This window comes from Scyliorhinus torazame, chromosome 8 (genome assembly GCF_047496885.1).
Source record: "Scyliorhinus torazame isolate Kashiwa2021f chromosome 8, sScyTor2.1, whole genome shotgun sequence".
In the NCBI taxonomy this organism is placed as follows: domain Eukaryota; kingdom Metazoa; phylum Chordata; class Chondrichthyes; order Carcharhiniformes; family Scyliorhinidae; genus Scyliorhinus; species Scyliorhinus torazame.
The window spans coordinates 65,930,820-65,937,088 of record NC_092714.1 but is presented as its reverse complement, the minus strand read 5'-3'; positions in this window follow the sequence as shown (position 1 = coordinate 65,937,088).

Here is a 6,269-nt window from a genome sequence, read left to right as displayed (position 1 = left end):
CTTCTTTAATAACTTTTTCATCTAATTTATTTGAAGCCACCAAAATCTCACGTGCATGTGGGCTTCTACTCCTATTAGTATTTGGAGTCTTACTCATGTTCTGAGATTGTGACAAACTACGTCCCCTCTCCCGCCTGGTATCTCGTTCTGTACTGCTACTGCTAGATCTTTCCCTTCTGCTGTGGGATGTCCTTTCAATAGTTCTCGACCTTTTCCTGCGGACCTGTTCACTATCCGATGTACTATCTGAACTGGCACTGCGTTTCTGTGCCCTCCATTTTTGAACTTCGTTTTCCCAATCCATTGTCTTGACTCCTTTCCCTGAATGCTGTACATTCAACCAATGTTTATACTTTCCAGTGGCCTTCCCTGCTCTACTAATAACAGTTGCATCCTTCCATTGACTAGACCCTTCAGGCAAGTATGTCACTTTTGTACCAACATTTGGCAGTTGCCCTTTCGGAAAAATGGCCTGTTTTAATTCACCAGAAGTGTTGTGTTCCTCCACAGAAACCCTGTCTATATCAGTTAATTGGTCCCCATAGTTCTGTAACACATGCATACCAGATGACTCTGGTTCCTCGTCATGTCTGTCTGCTCTGTCTAAATTTGAAAATTTGTAATCGGTACCCATTATCCTTGATGAATGGACCCTAACAGTTTGATTACCATGTTGCAAAATTATTGTTTTGCCATCTATGCCTATGATCTTCCCTGGGCCTTTCCATTCATTAGAATTGTCTCTCTTTTAGTATACCATGCCTCCTTGCTGAAAAACGGCATCTGATGGCCGTACGTTATGTCTTAAAGCTCTGCGAATTCGTTCAGAGACTTCTGCTTCCAAAAAAGCTTTTCTACTGCTATGTAATGCATTTAAATGTTCAGCAAAACCAGAGCTAATTGCAGTCCCCTCCCAAGCTGGAGGCTGGTCATCCAAAATGGACGGAATTTTAGGATTTCTACCAAACACTAATTGATAAGGACTACAGCCCTCAACCATCTGCAATGAATTCTTTGCATGTACTGCCCATGCTAAAGCTGAATTTAGCCTGCAATTTGGTTGATCTGCCAAAATTTTCCGAAGCATGTCATCGATGACAGCATGATTTCTTTCGCAGACACCATTACTAAATGGGCTTTCTGCAGCCGTATTCATAACTCTGATATTCATGTTTTCACACATACCCCTAAACTCATCATTAGCAAATTCTCCCCCATTGTCCGTAAGGAATTTTGCCGGTGGACCCATTCCTGTCCCTATCCATTTTTTCACGATTTGATCCAGAATTACTCTCTTTTCTTTACTTTATGCAATCGTTGATTGACTAAATCTGGTTGCTAAATCTACAAAATGCAAAATAAATATATTATTTGCATTATCCGAGATCTTAAGGTCCATGGCTACAATGTCGTTAAAATCCCTGGCCAAAGGTAGGTTTACTATCGGCCGTGCTGGTGTTCTTCTGTACTTCCTACAAACTTCACAGCAGTCACTAACCTGTTCTATCAATTTAGTATAGTCGTCATCCCTTACCCCTGCATCCTTTAATAAAATTTTCAGTCTCCGAGGAGACGGATGTGCAAATTGCCTATGTAGTTTTAATACCACAAGCTTTTTATCAGCTAAAGTCCCATTTTCAATTGCCATTAACGCATCCTTAACCACTCTACTTGAAAAAATATTTGTCAGTAATGGAATATAATAGTGTCCCGACTGTGTAAATTGTAAGTCCACCGTCTTTCCAAAAACTATTGCCTGATCCTGTTCCATATCCAGCTTCGTGTGTGCTTTCTTCATCGATGGTCTGCTCAGAAGCAAAGGTATCTCACTTGATACAACATCCGTGCTAATGAAATGATTCACTCCGGCAATATTGCAAGGGATCACCACTCTTTTCAGCGACTTCAGAGTATTATCATCCCCAAACCTGAAACTTGTGGAACTTTCAAATTCCTTAATCTTGTTACGATTTTCAGCATTCAAAGAGTCCAGGTAACATTTTAACCAGTCAATTCCACACACAGTAGATGTGCAGCCACTGTCCAATACAGCACAGTTGAAGGATTCTGCAACCAACACCCTCATTACTGGCGTAAAACTGCTTGTCAATAGGACAATGCCTTCTTTCTGGTCACTATCTTTTTCCTCTTCTGACTCTTCCGTGTCATGTGTCGCTTCAAACACTCTATCATAACAGGTTGGACAGTTGAAAGCATAATGGTATTGAGAGTCACATCGGAAACATCGATTTATCATGCCCCGTGCATTTCTGGGGTTCATCTTCCTATTGTAGGTTCTAACTGGGTTTCTGTCTTCATAATTTCCTTGTCTTGGTCTTTGTCTATAGTCTTGAGCCCTGTTCGTAGCCATACGATTTCGCCATCCTGTTACTAGTGTATCTTCCATATTCTGCCTTATTGCAGGCTGACCTATTTGGGTCATCAGAGCCATCGGAATCAAGTGTTTCCCCAGAAACTTTTGTAAAGCTTTTGTCATCTGTTCGAATAAGGTATCCTTAATCAGTAAACTGAACTCCTGTCAAAACCAGGAGCCTATCCATGTTGCTCACTCTAGCACAGTCAAGTAATTTAAAGGTCAACACAGACTGTGGAAATTCCAGATTGTGTTTCTGCAGCCTTTTATATAGTCTGCCAAATTCCATTATATAGCCTTCCATGGAGATATCCTCCATTTTCCGGAACTTATCAAAATCCGACCATGCTTCATACGCACTTAACAAGTCATCTTTCTTATAAATCTTATCCATATAATGTAATAAAGTCCCCAGACCTTCTTCTGAGTCTAACTTTCCAATTCCAGCTCAGAAAGCACTTTGTTTCGGATTTTACTGCCATATGGTAGAGAAAGAGCCAATGCCATACCTTGTTTTCTCTTTCCCAAAGCAGTTACTTTAGTCCACATAACTACTGCACTTCTCCATTGGTCGTACGATTCCCTTTCAGAAAATAAGGGAGGATATTCATATCCAGCCATCTTTATCCTCGGTTCAGCCATGTATCTTTTTTTTTTCCTTCTCACTCACTCCTTGGTTTGATCAGGAAAAGTTGTATCTTTCAAACCTTCACATTTGCACAGCAACCAGTTAGACATTTTAGTTGCTGTGAAATGAAGAGTCTAAAGTTCTTGTTCCTTTTCACCAAACACCATTTATTTCCCTTCCACAGCCTCTGCACAAAACTCTTAACAACACACCACCTGACAGAGGCCACCTGAAGCCCCTTTACATATCAGTGTCAATTAATGGATACTTAACATAAATGAGACAACTAATTGCAATGTCTCTTAACCCATTACTTTACACAACCAAGTACTCGAGAAGCCCGCTGGTGTTTGCCACACGAAGGACCTGGAACGAGCTGAGACATCACTTTAAACTTGGTGACATGTCTGTTGCGGCTTCCATCTGCGGAAGCCATAGATTCATCCTGCCAACAATAGATGCCATCTACAAAAGGACAAAGGGGTGCTTACAGTAAGGAATCTGTACATAGACAGTAGACTAGCAACCCTGGGGGAACTAACGGAGAAGCTCCAAATTCGGGACAACGGATCAAGACCATAAATCATGGCTGACACTGTACCAGAAACAGGCAGGCAAACGGTTAAATCAGATGGATAGCACAGAAAAAGCACACTTAAAAACCACAGACACAGATCCTATCAGGACAATAAAAGTATCCCCAATCAATACATAGCCTGCATTTAACACCTCGTTATGTAACCCAGAACATATCTCAACCGCCACCCAAAAGCCATCACCATTTAATCTAGTTAAAGGGAACTCTATTGTGAACCTAAATAATTTAATCTAGTTAAAGGGAGCTCTATTGTGAACCTAAATAATTTAATCTAGTTAAAGGGAGCTCTATTGTGAACCTAAATAAATCCTATTAAAATGCATGGTATTGACGTCAGAACCAGAAAGCCCGCCAAAACTTGTAAGAAATCTGAACTATATAAGATAAAGCCTTTCTGTATGTATTTTGAGTTCAGTGTGGACCGTGCTGTCCGGCCCGCTGTTCTCCCTGGAGCTTCAGCCAATAAACCCTGTCTTGCGATTCAAACTTCTGACTCAGGCTGACTTTTTCCCTGCAACAAATGGCGCTGTGAACACGGGTCTGATTTCTGACTTTCTGGCCACCGCACGGAGGTCGGGGTCAGATTTCCAACGAATCTGGAAAAACAGTCAGAACGGATACAAGACACGGTTTAAACAAAAGGTACCTTTGGGGAAATTTGGGGTTCTTACATTTAAATTTGGGGAACGGGATTCTAAATTTGGGGTTCTTAAATTTGGGGGCACGGGATTCCTGACTAAGTATGGTAACTGTTTAAAACATAAGTTAACTTACAGAAACTTTTAATTCCGGAGCAAGTGAGTTTTACTCAAGGTGAAGGGTCAAGGAACCCAGAGGTAAAGGTCGGAGCAACCTCAGAAAACAGGTAAGTAATTATTGTTTAAAAGTTTTCCATACAGTAAGGAACAGAGCTAAAAGTAAAATCCAGTATTAGTGAAATTGACAGGGTAAGAAGCAAGTGATCACAGGGTGTAGATTCAAAGTAAGATAAACTGCATGCTGATAACTGTTGTAACTAACCCATGTATTGTGTATAGAAAGCACTACCTGTGTCCCTAAGCAAAGGACAGTGTCTGTCTCAAAACCTTGCCTTGAACTGGCTGTTAAGAGCAGAAATCTCCCACGCGAAGGTCAGGATTTGAAGTAGGAATTGAGACACAAGGGCACTTAGAGTGAAGGACACGGGTGGTGGAAATCATGTAACCAAAAAGACCCTGTAGTGGCGAACAACGCAGGGTCGAAAAAGGGTTACTAACTTACAGGGGCTTTGCTGATAAGTATAGTGTTGTGGTGAGGAATAGGAGATCGATCCCCTCTGACCAAAAGTCCATGTTTTTATGCGGCAATCCTCACGGGGACCCGCAAATTTTGTGTCACAACTCTGTTCGTCTATGTGGAACACCGTCTGAATAGCAGGGGGCCAGGGGGCCAACGGATCAGCCTTGTTAGGTGCAGGCGGTGGCCAAGTGGGAGGTGCTGGAAGGTGTCTGACTCGGGGTGATCCCCGGGCGTATACCCAACGAGGACAGCGATAAGCCAAGCGTGAGGTGCCAGGAATAGTGGGGGGGGGGGGGGGGGTACAGGGGCAAGGAGACCCACTGTGACCACACTACGAGGACACATAGCAATACTGTACGGTGCTGGGACAGGAGAGTGAATAGGAGTGGGATAAACAGTCGGGCACTTTACTGTAGTCAAGCACGCGGGGGTTGTGGGTCTGTCCAGAAAATGGGAGACCGTGTTGTTTTGAAGGGAGTGTCTGCAGACTCCCTCATGTTTAAGTATTTATCAGCCAGAGAAGCGATAGTAGCCAAGATGAGAAAGTAAGGGTGGGATGCAACACAACCTTTAGAACACTAAAGAGAATGGATAAATGGGGTAAAACGAGATAAAGTAAAGAAGATGGGCATCCTGTTAATAACTCAATTAGCGGGACTGATTGAGGAAGTAAATGCCTCCTCGGATGAAAACGAGAAAGAAACCAAATGAATCAGTGAGCTGGAGGAGAAGATTAGGGAGTTAGAACAAGAGAATTACATGTTGAGGGTAAAGTAGAGGGAAAGGAGAACAGACCCCTCACCTCCATATGAGCCCGTGCAACTTGGGGCTACCGCTCCGCAACAGGAGTGGGACACGAGGAATTACAATTTGGCACCAGTCACCAGAGGGGGGACTGAGGCGCAACCAAAAGCAAATTACAAACCTTTCACCCCAGGAGAGAGACAACAGATTATGGCCTCCCTGGGGCGACTGAGAAGTGCACATTTGAAGTTTTGGGAGGAATTGGATACACTCTGGGTGGGACACCAACTACACCTCAGAGATGTACACCTGCTGGTCAGGGCAGCCTGCCCAGCGGATAAGTGGAGACTGGTAGCTGGTGGACCCCCCGCTCCAGCCGCCCAGGATTATAATGGGGGAAGATGGACCCATGCTGTTCCCTTAAAGGCAGAAATAGAAGCGCAGCTGGTTCCCTTTGCACAATTTAAAATTGAAATACAGCGGGTGTTAGGGAACTCTCCCACTAATTGGAGAAAGATTACTAACACAAAACAGCAGAAGGGAGAGGGAGCATCCGAATTTGGGGAACGATTGTTTAAAATCTATAAAGAATGCTCAGGGCAGGATAACTCTGAGAGGGGGGACAGAGCCTTTGTCCAAGCCTTTAA